We start from the raw sequence: 21,002 nt of genomic DNA, 5'->3' as shown, positions 1-21,002 counted from the left end.
TATAGTGTTATAGTAAATATTAATACATCTATAAATATTAATACTGTATTCCATACAATTCCCAGTGTATAAAAAGACCATTGTGAACATTAATGTCCAAGATCGGTACTAGGTTCTTCTACTGGTCCTCCAGACCCCGCTCTTGTTCCAACATTCCACAGAGCGGGAGATTGTGGATTGCTTTTGCAAACCACCCTCTAGAAATCCTGTTTTTGTCCCTGTATTGCAGGAGAGAAAATCACTGCATCTTTTTTCACCCACCTCCAGAACAAGTTTGATTTTTGCTTTAAAATCATTATTTTTAGGAATAATCACTGGAACTTGCTAAGTCACCGCCCTAAGGACTAACTAAGTAATTTACAATTAATTTACAATTAGCTCAATTAGTCTGTAATTACTCACCTTCCAAAGCAGTGTCTTCTCCTCCAGCAACCTCTTAGAGTATAGATCCAGTTGTTGTTCCAATGACCTGGAACAACAACTGGATCTATACTCTAAGAGGTTCCTAGAAAGAGGCTACCCTGTGGATATTATAGACAGGGCACAGAGAAAAACAAAGAACACGGATAGAAACAACCTGCTGACATATAAAAATAAAATGAGCGAGGGAAATAGGAATCTTGATTTCATCACCTCATATATAACGCTGGAGAAAACTACATTAGAAGTACTCCCAATAAACATCCTGAAAATGGATAACACCCTTAAGGACATATTACCGACTAAACCAAAGATCATTTTCAGAAGAGCTCGGAAGGAGATACTGGCACCCAGCATGCTGAAGCCATTACAGACTAGAAGAGAACCTAGCTGGATGCCTGACATCAAAGGTTTTTATAAGTGCAACCATTGTTGTATTTGTAAGTACACAAGGGCAATAAACGTTTCAGCAACTCGGACTCCACAAAAACACATACGGTAATATAAAAGAAATGATGAACTGCTCCACCACCAATGTCATCTACCTCCTAGAATGTACCTGTGGCTTAAAATACATTGGAAAGACGAAAAGACAACTACGAATAAGAATTCAAGAACACGTCAGATCTATCAAGAATAAATTATCAAACCACACGGTACCAAGGCACTTTAATGAACATCACCATGGTAATCCATCTGATTTAAGTTTCAAATCCATTGAACATGTTAAACTCCACGAAAGGGGCGGAGACTTGGAAAATAAGCTCGCCAGAAGGGACATGTACTGGATTCACACCCTGAACACTCTTAGCCCCAACGGCCTCAATGACTATTATGAACTGACCCCTTTTCTGTGAGCATCTCAAACTTAACTCCTCTTATACCAACCATTACCCTCCAAATTATGCCATCAAGTCAGAAACAGCATAATTTATAAATATATTTATTCACTGATTCATCCTTAATCCTACTTATATACCAGACCATTTACATCATATTTAATCAATATGTTGTCCTCCCTATACATATGAGTCATAAACATAACTGGTATCATATACATATTATTTATTATTACTATAACAGAAAACACTATGTTTGTAAATTTAGTTTTTCTAAATCAGGGGTGGGGAACCTCCGGCCCGCGGGCCGTATACGGCCCGCGAAGCCGTTTGGTCCGGCCCACCAGCTGGTGTCAGTGAGACACGCTGCCGCTCAGTCCGGCGGCAGCGTGTCTCAGCTGTCAGAACAGGGAGACGGAGGAGAGCGCGGCTGTCGAGTGGGAGCGGCGGCGTGTAGTATTTCAAACCAGCCGCCGGTCCGTGAGCCAATCAGAGCTCGCGAACCGGCAGCCAATCAGGAGCCGCGGCTGCCGGTCCGCGAGCTCTGATTGGCTCTCGAACCGGCGGCTGGTTTGAAGTACTACACGCCGCCGCTCCCACACGACAGCAGCGCTCTCCTCCGTGTCCCACGGTAAGTAGCACGGAGGGGGGAGGGCATCGGGCATCTGTATAGCTGGCACTGTGGGGACATTTGTAAACCTGGCACTGTGGGGACATTTGTATACCTGGCACTGTGGGGACATTTGTATACCTGGCACTGTGGGGACATTTGTATACCTGGCACTGTGGGGACATTTGTATACCTGGCACTGTGGGGACATTTGTATACCTGGCACTGTGGGAGACATTTGTATACCTGGCACTGTGGGGACATTTGTATACCTGGCACTGTGGGAGACATTTGTAAACCTGGCACTGTGGGGACATTTGTATACCTGGCACTGTGGGGGCATTTGTATACCTGGCACTGTGGGGACATCTGTATACCTGGCACTGTAAGGGGCATTTGTATACCTGGCACTGTGAGGGGCATCTGTATACCTGGCACTGTGAGGGGCATTTGTATACCTGGCACTGTGAGGGGCATTTGTATACCTGGCACTGTGGGGACATCTGTATACCTGGCACTGAGGGGCATTTGTATACCTGGCACTGTGGGGGCATTTGTATACCTGGCACTGTGGGGGCATTTGTATACCTGGCACTGTGGGAGCATTTGTATACCTGGTACTGTGAGGGGCATTTGTATACCTGGCACTGTGAGGGGCATTTGTATACCTGGCACTGTGGGGGCATTTGTATACCTGGCACTGTGGGGGCAATTGTGGATCTGGCACCGCACTATTGGGGGCATATGTGTATCATGTCCCATTTTAACTGGCCACACCCATTTTTTGGCGCGTGCCATTTTTTAAGTTGAGAATTTTTGTATGGCCCCCGAAGGATTTTATAAATATCCAAATGGCCCTCGGTAGAAAAAAGGTTCCCCACCCCTGTTCTAAATGATGTATTTTTATGAAAATCAAACATCAAATGTATTTCAAGTGTTTCATACCGTACACTTTATATTTTTACTATTATTGCAGACATTTGCTGTCTTACTAGTGTTTCTTTTATTAGAGTTTTAATATTAAGAAATTTCCATGTATACTGGGCTACAGAAAAATGGCGCTGCCCCACTATACGATCGCGGCACTGCGGATATCCGCACATACGCACATTGGGCACGAACGTCAGTCTCCCGTCCGGCTCCATTCTGCGCATGTGCGAAACTTAACATGTGGACGCACAAGCACGGCATTGCTAGCGCACATGCGATCCCTGACAGCTCTTACAGGCTTACAGGATCGCGCATGCGCAACGAACTCTCGCATTGAGAATACTAGTAATTATTCCTGCACATGCGCACTAAAAATGCGGGAAAACTCCTGTTCCCGCACATGCGCATTTTGCCTCTCATTCCATACCTGCTGACACTCCTCTATAAATAGCTTAGAAGTGCATTGCATCACTAATACCCCTTGATGAAGTCCTAACAAATCGGAAAAAGGACGAAACGCGTTGGTCAGACAATCCACTCCTCTAATAGAGGATCTCAGATAAACCTTTTATTATTTACTCATTGTACGGGTCCATTTTTTATTGTATTTATTGTTTGTTTGTATTAAAAAAAAAAAAACTACTACACTATGGGCTATCCTTCCCGTATCTGGGAGATTCTACCTTTTTAACAGGGCCCTTAACTCCATACCACGGGAGAGGAACACCATAAAGGAATATAATATATGCAAAATTTACAAGTCCTGATGGTACTCATTTTTAAACAACCTTAGGTTGTGAATACACCACCTTGTTTATGAAACTGACACTGGGTGAACTACTCTTCACGTCTAAAAAATGTTCCATATAAGCACACCTGTTTTCATTGTCTTACAATATCACACTATTGTGGCTTTCTAAATCACCTTACGGTCCACCCACGGAGCAACCGGGGAAGTAAGAAGATTGTGACCAGGAGAAATCCAGTTTATTATACAGGCCTGAACACACATGAGATGCGGTACGCATAATATTATTTAAGTTTCACTTGGAAACCACACAACACAGGAGGCGCTGGGTTCTACCACTTTTTCACACATATATATATATATATATATATATATATATATATATATATATATAAGTTGTCGGCTCTTTACGAAGGATGCCAAAACCACTGCTGAGGTTGTCTCGTCAGTAGCACTTTTTGGACGACCACCCTGTGACTTGTCAGCCACAGTCCCAATTTCTCGGAATTTGGAAGTTAGGCACCTGACAGTGTTATGTGAAATTGGAGGTCTTTCTGGGTGCCGGTTGTTAAATCTGCAGCTGTGACACGGAAACTTCATTCTCCAGACATCAAAATTACCTGAATTCTCTCCTCTTTTGTCAAAGCCATCTTGAGTTACCTGTAACAGAAAAAGTGTTGTATCTTTTGAGCATAACTGCTATTTCAAATCTGTTTGCAGTAAAAAAAACTTTTCAGCAAATTCTAATGTTGTTTGATATGTTACACGACCCCCTTTCCATTTAAAAAAGCTGACAGATTTAAGATGGCCGATTTCAACATGGCGCCCATGTTCAGTACTTACCCTAAAAGATAGCCCACCTCACCCATACCTTACTGGAGTATTCAGTTTTCCCATTTCCTGCACAGTTCTTAAAAAAAAAGGTGGTACTGCAACTTTTGAATCACCCTGTATATATATATATATATATCTATCTATCTATCTTTTTATATATATATATATATATATATATATATATATATATAAACAGTAGTTACGATGATGCGCTCCTTCCTTTATTTATCTATCTATGATGATTGTTCGTAAGGGTAGTTCACTCAGCAATAGCTCAAGTAGTGACTTGAGCACTTAAACTTTATATACACTTGGTATGTGGTTGTTAGGGTAATCTGTGAAGACAGTGGGTGAGGGAACAAGCGCCTAATAGTGTAGTAACTTTTGGTACAATGACAACACACATGTACAATATAGGTGGTACCCATACCAGTTTTCCTAATTACATCAGCCTGTAGTCAGATCATTGATGAAGCAGCTCCCAAGACATGTATCCACTCCCAAAAAGAGACAAAAAAAACATAGAAATAGTGTAAAACAGTCGCGGTGAAATGGCCAGTAGAGAAATTGCTTATCTATGTACCTTAAAACTATAGTAATCTTGCATATAACAAAATGGGGCCTTATTATGGTGTAGTTCTCTTATATGATGACACTTCCAGCAATGATTCTGGATCTCAAAACAAAGAAGAATACTGCATAGTGTAGTACTGTTGTCCTAAGAGGCACACCACAAAGAACAATTATGCCTGTAACTTTATATGTATAAACAACCGCATATATGAATATTCCTTCAATTCAAGATGGCCGATTTCAAGATGGCACCCATGTTCGGTACATACCCTAAAAGATAGCCCACTTCACCCATACCTTACTGGAGTATTCAGGTTTCCCATTTCCTACACAGTTTTTGAAACAAAAGGCCATACTGCAACTTTTGAATCACTACACACACATATATATATATATATATATATATATATATAAAAATATATATATATAATATATATATATAAAATATGGCTCAAGTTCAGAACATGGGACCCCAGGGCCAGCAAGCGCACAAGGGTACACGTCTTGATCTTCTGAGCAAGCTGATGTTCTTGAGCAGTTTATATTATGTTCTACATACTTGGAACCCTGGAGAGTGGGTGGCAACAGAAGAGCTCCAAGTACAGATGCGAGGAGCTGTGGCAGAACTGAGATACGCAGCTTCCCCTAACAAAAAAACCCTGACTCCGTTGTCCTTCCCAGTGGTCAATTAACTCCTGCAAGACTATGGTTTCTTGTGCACACGGCAGCTGCGTTTGAATGGGCGAATTAGGTCAATCCAGACTCCGATACCCCCCGGTTTTAATAGGAGACAAGGCGTTAACCGACCAAGGAGAACAAGGGGAAAACTAAGACTGACATGACTAAAACAGAAGGATACAAAAAATAACAAAGTAGTTTATGAGCAGCGAGGCCGCAAGGAACAACAGCAAATCAAGTAATGCAGCCTAATTGCCAAATACGAATCCATCGTAATAAGGCGAGGACAGCAATGCGGAAACCTCCACAAAAATAAAACAACCAAAAAGAGATAAAGAAAATTCAGCTTCAGCCATAAAGTGCGGCAGAGCCGCTACTCACAACACCACTAAAGGTGTGCGCAGGACACGACCAGAACCCAGAGGCTTCGGGTACCAGACCACTCTACTGGAAGTAAACCCGGAGGACAGCAGGAAACGATCCTTCAGACAGGACTCAGGAAACTTGACACAGGACACTGGAGTACACAAGCTGGAGGCAGGAACACACCAGAGGCAGGAAGACACGCTCCACAGGAATCTATCACTGGCGGGGCTGCCCTATTCTGGCTCCTATAAAAAAGCCCTGCAGACCAATCATCAGGCAGCCCACCCCCAGATCCTGATCAATGCAGCTGGTGTGCAGCGCGCGGCATCCCGGTTGCTTAGTAACAGCCGGGACTGCAGTGCAGGGCGGCCGTCCGGCATCTCCGGCTGCTAGGCAACCGGCCAGGGACAGGGAGTCAGCAGCGGAAGTGACGCACCGGTCCCATTGCCTAGCAACAGCCGAGAGCCGGCACTACCCACCACCACTGACAGTTTAGTTATGCTAACCCAGGGTGTCCCATTTTCTGAACTTTAACATATACATACAGAAAAGGGATTCCAAAGGGTGCTGATGTAAACAAGAAGATAAACTATTTCTGTCGATAGTCACAACCATTAAAAAATAACAAATTTATTTATAAAAGCATATATGACATAAAAAGACTTGAAGTCTCTGTTTCAATAGTGCAGTTAATAATCCACAGTGAACAATAATATTCAATATTAACGTCACATATATGACCATATGAATGATGGTGAAGCCACAGATATTCTGATTGCAATTCAGATCCACATATAAATCCAACGCGTTTCATCCATAGGACTTCTTCAGGGGTCTTAAATCAATGCAAAATTCTGCGATTCTTCTATGGTCAATTGTTAGACATACTGTAAATGTTCAAATGGAAAGTCTGAAAATATCAGTGGAGATCAATGTTAGTGAGAGGGAGGAGTAGGATCAAAATAAAAGGCCTTAGTCTAATAAGGAGTAAATGTATATCATACAATAGGAGGAAGGTAGGTATACATACCAATATGGGAACTTCAAAACATAATGTAAGAATGCCATATGCCATAGGTGGCATTTAAAAGTATACTGAATTCAAAGATATATATATATATATATATATTGAGATCATATCATCACTTAAATTGTGCATCAATGAAAAGTATACATACCAGTAACACTTTTAGTGTCAAGAACCATATAAATATCATTCACAATGGATAGCTGTACATAAGTACCCTATAGTAGGAGAAAATACAATGGCATCATTATATAATGGAATTTAACAATAGGAAAAATAACTATGTGTACTTAATAGTATCATATGAGGACAGATCACACCTCAAAACATTGAACAGTTTTATATATATATATATATATATATATACTGGACTAAAAAGCCCAGATAAGTACAGTGATGGGTTAAAAAGTTTACTTTACAATAATACATCTACTATTAATACAAAGAAACTGTTTTACAATAATAAATCCATTATTAGGCTAAATAAAAAACACAAGGTACCAGCGCTGGCTGTAAGAATTATATAAGGACGGTTTGCTGAATAAAATGTCAGTTTATTAAACCATTTAAAAAGACAAGTGTGAAGTCTCGTTATTATCTAAATAACACTTAAAATGTATAGTATAATAATTCCCCCTGGGTATAATCACTTTTACATCCACTCTCCTTTGGGACATGTATGGATTTTTTCACGGCTAGGACAGTCTCCAGATAACATTCACTGTAGCAGCAGATAATTACCGGTTTCCACAGAAAGGATGTTTGATGGCATCAGTTTTAGGAAGAGTCCATTGCTAGCTGTTTGTGTGGATCCGGTTCTTTATCCTTGTGGAATGATTCCCAGTGATAGGAGCAAAGTCCAAATGAATGCCGGAAATGTCAGAGTCCCAATGTGTCGTGGAGTAGTGCCCAGGTGGGCAATGTGAACAAAATAGAGAATTATTTTTTTAAGATGGGGGGTGGCATATCACAAAAAAAGGAAACTATATTGACGTTTTCATTTAGACCTTTTGGAGTTAAAGTATCTAATGTATATATATATCCAAAATGTCTCGCATTTTGACAGAGAAAGTTCCCTACTGCTACCGCGTGGGTCATGGGGGACATGTTCTAAGACGATAAAAGAGAAGTTGTCTTTCTCTACTTTTGAACTGTGTTTCTCACTAAAATGTCTGGGTAGACTGTGTGAAGTCAGCTTATTCTTAATGTTTCGCATATGTTCTTGTATTCTGATTTTTAATTGTCTTTTTGTCTTCCCAATATACTGTAGCCCACAACCACATGTAATCCTGTAGATCACAAATTCAGTGTTCCAGTTGACTAAATTATTCAATTTGTAGGTCCTATTGGAAACCTCACAGCTGAACTGTTTCCTTTGCATGTGTTTACAGCAGATGCATTTTGAACAACAACCTTTAGTGTTAGACAGGCTCATCAACCCCTGATGTTTAGCAGTGTCTGTACTTTTTACCTTACTTGGTGCCAACAATTTTTTTTGATTACCAGTTTTAGGGTGTTTGATGGAATGGAGCATCTGTTTTCTCGTAACAAGTTTGTCAGAAGGGAAAATTACACCACCTATCGGCACCACTATGAAAGTGATAGATAACCCTCTCCCAATAAATATCAGCAGAGGAATTTTTTAGAGGAAAGACGAGGTTCAGGTTCCCACATATCCAACAAAGAGAAGAGTTACACACTCGGATGGACCCCTCCACAAGATATCAAGAGAACCATATTGGAGAAAGCGAGGATGCAGAGGGGGCAGAAAGAAGCCCAAAGAAAAGAAGTGCACTGTTCAATCAGGAGTACCCTCGTAAGGGATCATCAACACTACAGAGAGAGAGAGTTGTCTGCAACGGAAGAGTCACTATATAAAGGTCTAAAATTCACTCCAGATCTTCACGTTAATACATTTGACTTATTTATTGACCTTAGTAAGTTTATACAAAAATTGACCATTCAGAGACATTTTTTCAAGAACCCTCCACTTAAGCCCCATGGAGAAGTTGTGGGAACTCCAATAGTGGCCCTACCATCCAAATTTTACCCAGCTAAGTTTAAAGGAAGTCACCTCAACATCTTTTATGAGTCGGTGAAAGAAGATTTTAAATCGATGAAGGTTCAAAATGATAAATACTGTGGGAATCTCAATCCCCAGGAAAAAGGGGCTTTAAGAACAATAAAGAAAGCTAAATATCTTGTAATAAAAGGGGCTGATAAAGGAGAGGCAGTTGTCCTCCAAACGAAAAAAGCGTACTTTGATGAAGCCAATAAAATATTACTGGATGACCAAACATATGTAAAACTATCAGATAATCCGACAGTGCCATATCAAGAAGAGTTATTTAAGTTACTTTACAAAGCATTGAAGGAGGATCTTATCTGCAAATTGGAGTTTGAATTCTTATACACCCAATTTCCCATAATGTAAACTTTTTCTCATATTCCGAAAGTTCACAAAAATACCCCCACCTCCACCCCCGGCCGACCCATAATAGTGGGCATCAATTCCCTAACATCTAATCTCTCTCATTCTTTAGATCTTAAGTTACAGCTTTATGTCTCCAGGTTAAAATCTCACTTAAAGGATTCAACAAGTGTACTACAAAAATTTTAAACGTTTGTTTGGGCAGAAGATTATCATTGGTTTACAATAGATGAACAAGCCCTTCATTTGTCAATCAACCATTTGAAAGGACTTGAAGCGGTTGAAAGAACCTTGTCTCCTGATCCAAAGACCTCCCAGAAAGAAATTGCCTTTATTTTAGAGAGCATTCTTTTTGTTCTTACCCACAATTCTTTTTGAATTTGATCAAGAATTTTTTCTGCAGATACAAGGCACAGCGATGGGGACTAAGTTTGCCCTATCGTATGCCAACCTTCTGATGGGGATATGGGAGGAATCCTTTATCTATAATTCACATTTTAAGGACAATATTTTGTTCTAGCAGAGGTATATCGATGACCTTTTGGTGACTTGGAAAGGTGACCTTTTAGTTATCGATGAATTCATCTCCCATATACACCAAAATAATTTCAATTTAAAATTCACTTTTCATACAGATCTTGTGTCACGAACCTCGGGCAGCGGCGACCGCGCTTGTCCCTGCGGGTGGCCTGGTCTGCCCGGCGCCTCTCTTCCCCTGTCAGTCTCCGGCTTCAGCGGCGGGTCGGCGCTGCTCTCCGGCGGCTTCCCGGAAGCAAGGGCGCCGCCATCACAAGCAAGGGCAAGGAGGCGGAGCAGGTCTGACGTCACCTGCCTGCTCCGCCAATCAGGCTAGGGCGGGGAATTTAAAATCAGATACCAGGCAGAGATCCGATGCCTGAGTATCTTCGTTTCTCCTGTGGAAGCTATGATCCAGAGCTCCCTCGTCCCTGCAAGCATCCTGTGCTTCCAAGCATCCTGTCCCTGCAAGCATCCTGTGCTTCCAAGCATCCTGTCCCTGCAAGCATCCTGTGCTTCCAAGCATCCTGTCCCTGCAAGCATCCTGTGCTTCCAAGCATCCTGTCCCTGCAAGCATCCTGTGCTTCCAAGCATCCTGTCCCTGCAAGCATCCTGTGCTTCCAAGCATCCTGTCCCTGCAAGCATCCTGTGCTTCCAAGCATCCTGTGCCTACAAGCAACCTGTGCTTCCAAGCATCCTGTGCCTCCAAGCACCTCCGTGCCTCCAAGCACCTCCGTGCCTCCAAGCACCTCGTGCCTCCAAGCACCTCGTGCCTCCAAGCACCTCCGCGCCTCAAGCACCTCCGTGCCTCCAGTTACCTCCGTGCCTCCAGTTACCTCCGTGCCTCCAGTTACCTCCGTGCCTCCAAGCACCTCCGTGCCTCCAAGCACCTCGTGCCTCCAAGCACCCCGTGCCTCCAAACACCTCCGCGCCTCAAAGCACCTCCGTGCCTCCAGTTACCTCCGTGTCTCCAAGCACCTCGTGCCTCCAAGCACCTCGTCCCTCCAAACACCTCGGTGTCTCCAAACACCTCCGTGCCTCCAAGCACCTCCGTGCCTCCAAACACCTCCGTGCCTCCAAGGGTCTCCCAGCACTCCCTGTACTCCCAGTACCTCAGTGCCTTCAATACCACAGTGTCTCCAATATCTCAGTACCCCAGCCTTCATTATTTCTACAAGTCTTGTCTTACAGGAGACCTACAAGAATTCCTCTGGGCCTCCCGCCTGCCGTCTTAGTTCTGCATGAGGAAGACCTACATCCGGCCATCTCTACTACGACCCAGTGGCGGTTCCTCTTCCCGGTCATCGGAAGAAGCCCCGAGTCCACAACACTCCCAAACCAGGTCAGTGATAGTATACTCAGGCCTCATGGACTCGGGGGATCGGAACACGGACTCTAGTGCCATCCAGAACCTGGCTTCTCGAGTGCAAAGTCAGGAAGCAGCACAAGGTCAGGTGATGCAGTACCTCCAGCAGTTGTCCGGGCGTCTGGATCAGATTCAGGCGTCTCTGGCCTCAGTAATTCCGGCTCCTGTTCCAGCAGTCGCACCAGTTGCCGTTGCCAGCAATGTTCAACCATCGGCCGGTGTCACTCCACGCCTTCAGTTGCCTACTCCGTCCCGCTATAATGGGAATCCCAAAAATTGTCGTGGTTTCTTGAACCAGTGCGAGGTACATTTCGAGCTACTTGCACACAACTTTCCTACAGACCGGTCCAAGGTAGCATATATTATTTCTCTGTTGGAAGGTTCTGCTTTGGATTGGGTGTCTCCATTATGGGAACGATCTGATCCCATGGTTTCCAACTACACCAACTTCATCTCGTCCTTTCGAAGGATTTTCGACGAGCCCGGCAGAATGACCACTGCTTCTTCCGATTTGCTCCGTGTTCGGCAGGGCGCCCGTTCCGTGGGCCAGTACGTGGTTCATTTCCAGACCATTGCTTCCGAACTACGCTGGAATAATGATGCCCTGAGAGCTGCCTTCTGGAACGGTCTTTCCGACCGGCTGAAAGACGAGCTGGTTACTAGAGATCTGCCGGATCCATTAGAAGATTTGATTTCCCTTTGCGTCAAGGTGGATCTTCGGATGCAGGAGCGTGGAAGAGAACGTAACCGTTCGGATCGTTCCAGGTTCCGGAATCCTACTCCTAGGCCGGTGGCCTCACCTAGCTCAGATGAGCCCATGCAAATTAACCGCTCCCGACTGTCTCCGGAAGAACGACAGCGTCGTCGTGAGGGTAAACTCTGCCTTTACTGTGGAGCCGCAGATCATTTTCTTAAATCTTGTAAAGTCCGTCCGGGAAACGGGCAGACCTAGCTTGTTCCGGAGGAGTCAAGCTGGGAGTTACGACAAAAGCTTCTCCAACTTCGGACTGCTTGCTTCCAGTAACTCTAGTCTCCAATTCAGTCTCCAGGTCTTGTGAAGCCCTATTGGATTCCGGAGCTGCAGGGAACTTCGTTTCTTCCTTCTGTGCCCAAAGTTTGGGTTTAAAGTTACGGCCTATCGAGCGGCCAATTTCACTGACGGCTATCAACGGGACTAGAATTTCCAAAGGTCTCATAATGTGGCGCACGGGGCCAGTTAAGCTGCGGGTCGGGGCTCTACATCAGGAAGATTTGGAACTCTTGGTAATCCCAGAAATGCCCCATGATCTGGTTCTTGGAATGCCTTGGCTGAAAAGTCATAACCCCCACATCGATTGGAAGTCGTCACAAATTCTGTCCTGGAGTTCCTTTTGTCACACTAATTGTCTTACTCCTGTTTGTCCGCTCCGTGTTACCTCCAAAACGGATGAAGAGCACATTCCGGAGGCATATCAAGGGTACAAGGACGTATTTTCGGAACAAGCTGCTGACCTGTTACCACCTCACAGGCCTTGGGACTGCCCTATTGACCTTGTCCCAGGGAAGACGCCACCTCGTGGTCGCACATATCCTCTGTCTCTTCCCGAGACTCAAGCCATGTCGGAGTATATTAAGTCCAATATGCTCAAGGGATTCATTCGCCCCTCTTCCTCCCCTGCTGGTGCAGGCTTCTTTTTCGTGAAGAAAAAGGACGGGGGGTTGAGACCATGCATCGACTACCGCGGCCTAAACGACATTACTATTAAGAATAAATACCCCTTGCCACTAATCACAGAGTTATTTGATAGGGTTCGTGGTGCCCGCATTTTTTCAAAACTCGACTTGAGAGGAGCTTATAATCTTATACGCATCCGAGAGGGGGATGAATGGAAGACTGCCTTTAATACCCGAGATGGGCATTACGAATACTTGGTGATGCCGTTTGGTCTTAGTAATGCTCCCGCGGTTTTCCAGGGATTCGTCAACGAAATCTTTCGTGATATGCTGTATCAGAGCGTTGTGGTATATCTGGACGACATACTGATTTTTTCCAAGAATCTTGTCGAACACAGGACTCAAGTCAAAGAGGTGCTACACCGTTTACAAGAGAATCATCTCTACGCCAAGCTTTCCAAATGTACCTTTGAAGTAACATCTATTCCGTTCCTCGGTTATGTCATCTCGGGGACGGAGCTTCGCATGGATCCGGAAAAGTTGTCGGCCATTCGTGATTGGACTCAGCCTCTTTCCCTGAAAGCAATACAAAGGTTCCTGGGCTTTGCGAACTACTACAGGAAATTCATTAAAGGTTTCTCCACCATTGTTGCACCCATTACTGCCCTGACGAGAAAGGGTTCTAATCCTAGTTTGTGGCCTCCGGAAGCCATTGTAGCTTTTTCTCGCTTAAAGTTAGCTTTCACGACGGCTCCAGTTCTCCAACAACCAAATTTCGAGGAACCCTTCTTCTTAGAAGTTGATGCATCTTCAGTCGGGGTGGGGGCTGTCCTCTCCCAGCATTCCTCTGATAAGAAATTACATCCGTGTGGCTTCCACTCTCGTAAATTCTCTCCAGCCGAACGAAATTACTCTATTGGAGACCAGGAACTCTTGGCAATCAAATCTGCCTTGGAAGAATGGAGATATCTTCTAGAAGGGGCTAAACATGTGTTTACCATCTACACGGATCACAAGAATTTACTGTACATCAAATCCGCACAATGTTTGAATCCTCGCCAGGCGAGATGGGCACTTTTCTTTTCCCGATTCTCGTTCATTATCAAGTACCGTGCCGGGACTCTCAATATTAAAGCAGATGCGCTTTCCCGTTCACAGGTTCCCACAGACGAGGATGAACCTCCGGAGCGGGGTTTAATTCTGAATCCAGTTTCTGTCTCTGCTGCTTTAACTACTCCAGCTCCTCCTCCTGGAAGAATGTCCGTACCAGCTAGATTCCGCCCAGGAATACTACGGTGGGTCCATAACTCCAAGTTTTCCGGTCATCCCGGCGCTCAGAAGATGTACAAGTTTCTGCAAAGGTCTTACTGGTGGAACACCATGAGGAAGGATGTACAAGATTGCGTTAATTCATGTCCCCAATGTACACAACATAAATCTCCTCGTCTGCCTCCTGCAGGGTTACTTCGTCCTCTGCCTATCCCTGTGAGACCCTGGACTCACATTTCCATGGACTTCATCACTGACTTGCCCTGTTCCAAGGGTTGCAACACCGTTTGGGTTATCGTTGACCGTTTTTCGAAGATGGCACACTTTGTGCCCTTGACTGGTCTTCCGACAGCACCGAAACTGGCTCTATTGTTTATCCGAGAACATTTTCGTTTGCATGGGTTGCCACAAGAGATTGTTTCTGACCGTGGAGTACAGTTCACCGCCAGGTTTTGGAAAGCCCTTTGTTCAACTCTACACATTAAACTTAAGTTTTCGTCGGCTTATCATCCCCAAACAAATGGACAAACGGAACGAGTCAATCAAGATCTAGAGACTTTTCTTCGGTTGTATCTCTCTCCTTCACAGGACAACTGGGTGGAGTTGTTGCCTTGGGCGGAGTTTGCCCATAACCATTTGTTTCATTCTTCCACTGGGGAATCACCATTTTTCGTCAACTACGGGTTCCATCCCCGTGTTCCGGAATTTCCAAGCCTTCCGATAATAGAGGTTCCTGCTGTAGCGTCCACTCTACGACACTTTGGACAAATTTGGAGAAAGGTTCATGCTAATCTTAAGCAGGTTTCTGTTCGGTACAAGTTCTTTGCAGATAAGAAACGGCAAGCCGCACCTCAATATAAAGTTGGGGACAGGGTATGGCTGTCCACACGGAATCTCCGGTTGAAGGTGCCCACCATGAAATTCGCTCCAAGGTTCATCGGTCCTTACCCTGTGCTACAAGTCTTAAATCCTGTGGTCTGTAAACTGGGTTTGCCTGCCCATCTTCGCATACCTAACGCCTTCCATGTTTCTCTACTCCGTCCCCTCATACTGAATCGATTCCACTCAGCACTCCCAAGGCCAACGTCCGTAGTGGCAGAAGCTGGAGCGGAGTTTGAAATCAAAGCTATTCTGGACTCTCGTTATCTTCATAAAAAATTACAGTACTTGGTGGACTGGAAGGGTTATGGACCTGAGGAGAGAAGTTGGATTGGGGCTACTGAAGTAACGGCTCCTCGTCTGATTCGGATCTTCCACTCCAGACATCCGACTAAGCCCGGGAAGTGTCCAGGGGCCACTCCTGGAGGAGGGGGTACTGTCACGAACCTCGGGCAGCGGCGACCGCGCTTGTCCCTGCGGGTGGCCTGGTCTGCCCGGCGCCTCTCTTCCCCTGTCAGTCTCCGGCTTCAGCGGCGGGTCGGCGCTGCTCTCCGGCGGCTTCCCGGAAGCAAGGGCGCCGCCATCACAAGCAAGGGCAAGGAGGCGGAGCAGGTCTGACGTCACCTGCCTGCTCCGCCAATCAGGCTAGGGCGGGGAATTTAAAATCAGATACCAGGCAGAGATCCGATGCCTGAGTATCTTCGTTTCTCCTGTGGAAGCTATGATCCAGAGCTCCCTCGTCCCTGCAAGCATCCTGTGCTTCCAAGCATCCTGTCCCTGCAAGCATCCTGTGCTTCCAAGCATCCTGTCCCTGCAAGCATCCTGTGCTTCCAAGCATCCTGTCCCTGCAAGCATCCTGTGCTTCCAAGCATCCTGTCCCTGCAAGCATCCTGTGCTTCCAAGCATCCTGTCCCTGCAAGCATCCTGTGCTTCCAAGCATCCTGTCCCTGCAAGCATCCTGTGCTTCCAAGCATCCTGTGCCTACAAGCAACCTGTGCTTCCAAGCATCCTGTGCCTCCAAGCACCTCCGTGCCTCCAAGCACCTCCGTGCCTCCAAGCACCTCGTGCCTCCAAGCACCTCGTGCCTCCAAGCACCTCCGCGCCTCAAGCACCTCCGTGCCTCCAGTTACCTCCGTGCCTCCAGTTACCTCCGTGCCTCCAGTTACCTCCGTGCCTCCAAGCACCTCCGTGCCTCCAAGCACCTCGTGCCTCCAAGCACCCCGTGCCTCCAAACACCTCCGCGCCTCAAAGCACCTCCGTGCCTCCAGTTACCTCCGTGTCTCCAAGCACCTCGTGCCTCCAAGCACCTCGTCCCTCCAAACACCTCGGTGTCTCCAAACACCTCCGTGCCTCCAAGCACCTCCGTGCCTCCAAACACCTCCGTGCCTCCAAGGGTCTCCCAGCACTCCCTGTACTCCCAGTACCTCAGTGCCTTCAATACCACAGTGTCTCCAATATCTCAGTACCCCAGCCTTCATTATTTCTACAAGTCTTGTCTTACAGGAGACCTACAAGAATTCCTCTGGGCCTCCCGCCTGCCGTCTTAGTTCTGCATGAGGAAGACCTACATCCGGCCATCTCTACTACGACCCAGTGGCGGTTCCTCTTCCCGGTCATCGGAAGAAGCCCCGAGTCCACAACACTCCCAAACCAGGTCAGTGATATCTTGTGACCATTGAATACCTTGATTTAGTTCTTACTGATACCGCTGGAGAAGTGGTCAAGACTAAAATGTTCTTTAAAGACGTAAATGCGAACAGCTACATCCCACAATCAAGCTGTCACCATTCGACTTGGAAGGACGGGGTTCCATGTGCTCAATTTCTCAGCATTAGAAGAAACCATACCAATCTGGATGACTATTGGGAGCAATTTTTGACTTTGACAAACAGATTAATCAAAAGAGGATACAAAATTGAACACACTGATGGAATGGAGCATCTGTTTTCTATCTCGTTCGGCTGCTGTCAGTCTTGCTTCTTCAAACACCCTAAAACTGGTAATCAATAATCTAGGCCCTTCATTGCCCAATTCAATCAGGAAAATTGTTCCATTCGAAATATCACTGAACGACATTGGAACATTTTGTTGAGAGACCCAGTCTTGGGACCTGACTTGCCTTCTAAACCCAATTTAGTTTTCTGCAGGGCCACTAATTTAAAAAATGTGGTGGCACCAAGTAGGGTAAAAAGTACAGTATATTGGGAAGACAAAAAGACAGTTAAAAATTAGAATACAAGAACATATGCAAAACATTAAGAATAAGCTGACTCCACACAGTCTACCTAGACATTTTAGTAAGAAACACAGTTCAAAAGTAGAGAAAGACAACTTCTCTTTTATCGTCTTAGAACATGTCCCCCTTGACCCACGTGGTAGCAGTAGGGAACTTTCTCTGTCAAAATGCGAGACATATTGGATATATATATATATATATATATATATTAGATACTTTAACTCCAAAAGGTCTAAATGAAAACATCGATATAGTTTCCTTTTTGTGATATGCCACCCCCCTATCTTAACAAAATAATTCTCTATTTTGTTCACATTGTAAATGGGGGATCATGAGTGCAGCAGCGTAAGCTTCTTTTATCATATATTTAACAGGATATTATCTTTTTTCTTATTATTATTTTTTATAATGATTGTCCTTCATAATGTAATTCTTTCATTGAACACTTATTTCAACTTATAATAAACAGGATTTTTTCAATCCCTACCACTTGTCACTTTTAGTACCACTTTTGTGGCTACTGGTACCATTTCAATAATAGAGATGGATTCCATTTGTTTAGCTGTCACATCCTTTAATTAATCACTTATTTCTTTATCTCATACAAATAGGTAATTCTAAATCTATCACTTTATTCACACCCTACTCTTTTTAAAAAGGTGTTCCCTAAAGTTTTATAATCAAGTACCCATTTGTTTTCCACATTCCACACCCGGAGGTCTGTTTGAGGAATGAAAATTCTCTTTCTCCATTCGACTGCTAATACAGGGACTGAGTTACTTAATGCAGCGCCCCAGGAAGCATTAATCCTCCTTCTCCAATTTGACTGCTGATACATAGATTGAATGCCCCATGCAGCGCTCCAGGAAGCACTTTTGGAATGCACTAAGGCAGAATTGCTGAGAAGCATAGTCATGTGACTGATAGTTCCCCTCTGTCCCATGTCTATCTGAGCGGCGGAGAGAGCGCTGTGTATAGCGCTCCCGGAAGCCCGGCCCGTGGAACGCACCACTGTGAGCTGACACGCACGCAGTAGGTGACGTCCAGTCCTTCCCCCCTACCCAGAAGTGCGGCAATTGGAACGCACGGCAGGGTTAATTGGAATGCACTAATAATTATTGCATCTCCTGACTCAGAGGAACCACTAATCCCCTTTGTTTAAGCTAATACATTTGAATTATGTGTAAGTCATTCTATATAATAATATCTTAGGGTTTATAACATCTGTATTAAAGTAATTTTACTACCAAAGAAAAAGTTTACTCTGCGCCAAAAAACACTTTGTGATACCAGTGTGCAGTCTGTCATGTATAATGATTGACTCAGTACAACTTCAATTATAAATAACCACTTTTATATTTGCTCTGTTTAGGATTAGCAGCATAAAATACATACATACATAGACTTTGTAGCAATAAATTGCTCTCTAGACAAACAATATAGACAATATACTAAGTATTCTAAAAATAACTTATTGGCTCTGTTTGGTAAGAATTGATTCTTAAACACTGGCGTCCCAGTGTCAAAAACTAGAAAATATTAAATAATAAATAATAAAAAAGTCCCGCAAATATGATAATGCAGTCTCTTATAGGATAATATGTATTAATTGTAGTGGATAATTACCAATGTGCTGGTTCCTGAATTGTGTAGATACAGGGTCCGTTTTATAGTAAATTGCACATATGTAGGTGATTAATAGAATAGAATTACCGTTCCATTCGCAAAAAGGCTCCCCTGATTGATGGCCTTGTCAGGCGGTTTCTGTGATTGATTCCACACCACGGGTAATTGACCCCACTGCGGAGGACATTAGCAGACACCCGGTGAGAACAAATGGAATAGCAGGTGAAGTTGAAATTGAAGCCGCTACGGGCAACCGTGTGCGGTAATTAGCTGATACTCGCCGGCTTCAGTAATAGTGAGAAACTGTGACGTGAAGTGATGCAGGACACCGCCGGCTTTGAGCACCGGACTGCTGCCTCTCGGATTGTGGTCTGCGGCTGACAGTCAGCTGGAGCACCCGGCGTACAGCGTGCAGAGAAATGCTGTGGCTGTGTATAGCAGTGAGTCCGCTCCACGGACAAACGAGACCAAACAGAGACCAATATGGAGTGGGCGTCAACGCGTTTCGTCTCCTAGGCAACCGGAGACTTCCTCAAGACGTCTTGAGGAAGTCTCCGGTTGCCTAGGAGACAAAACGCGTTTACGCCCACTACATATTGGTCTCTGTTTGGTCTCGTTTGTCCGTGGAACGGACTCACTGCTATACACAGCCACAGCATTTCTCTGCATGCTGTATGCCGGGTGCTCCAGCTAACTGTCAGCCGCAGACCACAATTCGAGAGGCAGCAGTCCGGTGCTCAAAGCCGGCGGTGTCCTGCATCACTTCACAGTTTCTCACTATTACTGAAGCCGGCGAGTATCAGCTAATTACCGCACACGGCTGCCCGTAGCGGCTTCAATTTCAACTTCACCTGCTATTCCATTTGTTCTCACCGGGTGTCTGCTAATGTCCTCCGCAGTGGGGTCAATTACCCGTGGTGTGGAATCAATCACAGAAACCGCCTGACAAGGCCATCAATCAGGGGAGCCTTTTTGCGAATGGAACGGTAATTCTATTCTATTAATCACCTACATATGTGCAATTTACTATAAAACGGACCCTGTATCTACACAATTCAGGAACCAGCACATTGGTAATTATCCACTACAATTAATACATATTATCCTATAAGAGACTGCATTATCATATTTGCGGGACTTTTTTTATTATTTATTATTTAATATTTTCTAGTTTTTGACACTGGGACGCCAGTGTTTAAGAATCAATTCTTACCAAACAGAGCCAATAAGTTATTTTTAGAATACTTAGTATATTGTCTATATTGTTTGTCTAGAGAGCAATTTATTGCTACAAAGTTTATGTATGTATGTATTTTATGCTGCTAATCCTAAACAAACCAAATATAAAAGTGGTTATTTATAATTGAAGTTGTACTGAGTCAATCATTATACATGACAGACTGCACACTGGTATCACAAAGTGTTTTTTTGGCGCAGAGTAAACTTTTTCTTTGTTTCATAAAATCCCAAGCGACCTAGCAAGTTGCTTTAACTCAGCTGCCTATTCACACTTTTTATATTTATTCACTCAAAAAAAAATGTTATTTGACCTTTTAGAACTAGCGCCGGATTAGCAGATCTGTGACAATTGTCCAGTTCTGCAGTCCATTAACTAATTTTACTACCAGTCAAAACTTAATTGCCAGTAAATGAGGTATACTAGAAGGGGTATAAAAATCCCCTTCCTTGCAACAGCTTGCTATTGCTGTTCTGGTTGTGATTTGGCTGTGACAAGTAAGTTTGCTCTGCACTCATGATCTCACATATTTTATTTTATTTAACATTGTTACTTTGTGTATCTATGGGCACAAAGTGCCCAGCTGTGACAAATAAGTCTGCTCTGCACACATGGTCCTACATATTTATCTATAACATTGATGCATTTTGTATTTATTTCCTTAAAAGATTGTAACATTACTATTATGTGTTCCGTTTCCAATGTATGTGGTTCACTTTATTTAGCCTAATAATGGTGGATTTATTATTTAAAACAATTTCTTT

The 21,002-nt window shown here is 44.2% G+C and overlaps 1 protein-coding gene and 1 long non-coding RNA gene across 3 annotated transcripts in view; one reads left to right on the top strand and one right to left on the bottom strand.

The window, feature by feature from the left end:
• LOC134932387 (uncharacterized) overlaps nucleotides 1-21,002 on the bottom strand; it is a 306,751-nt gene that overhangs the window by 76,686 nt on the left and 209,063 nt on the right. For both annotated transcript variants that reach the window (XR_010179342.1, XR_010179343.1), the window contains one exon: nucleotides 4,168-4,207. This is a non-coding gene — a long non-coding RNA (uncharacterized LOC134932387). The remainder of the gene's footprint in view (nucleotides 1-4,167; nucleotides 4,208-21,002) is intronic.
• Nucleotides 1-21,002, top strand: part of UCN3 (urocortin 3) — a 165,470-nt gene that overhangs the window by 77,462 nt on the left and 67,006 nt on the right. The window lies entirely within an intron of this gene.

This window comes from Pseudophryne corroboree, chromosome 6, assembly GCF_028390025.1.
Source record: "Pseudophryne corroboree isolate aPseCor3 chromosome 6, aPseCor3.hap2, whole genome shotgun sequence".
NCBI lineage: Eukaryota > Metazoa > Chordata > Amphibia > Anura > Myobatrachidae > Pseudophryne > Pseudophryne corroboree.
Note: the sequence above shows the minus strand (reverse complement) of the source record. Positions and strands in the feature narration are given on the sequence as shown.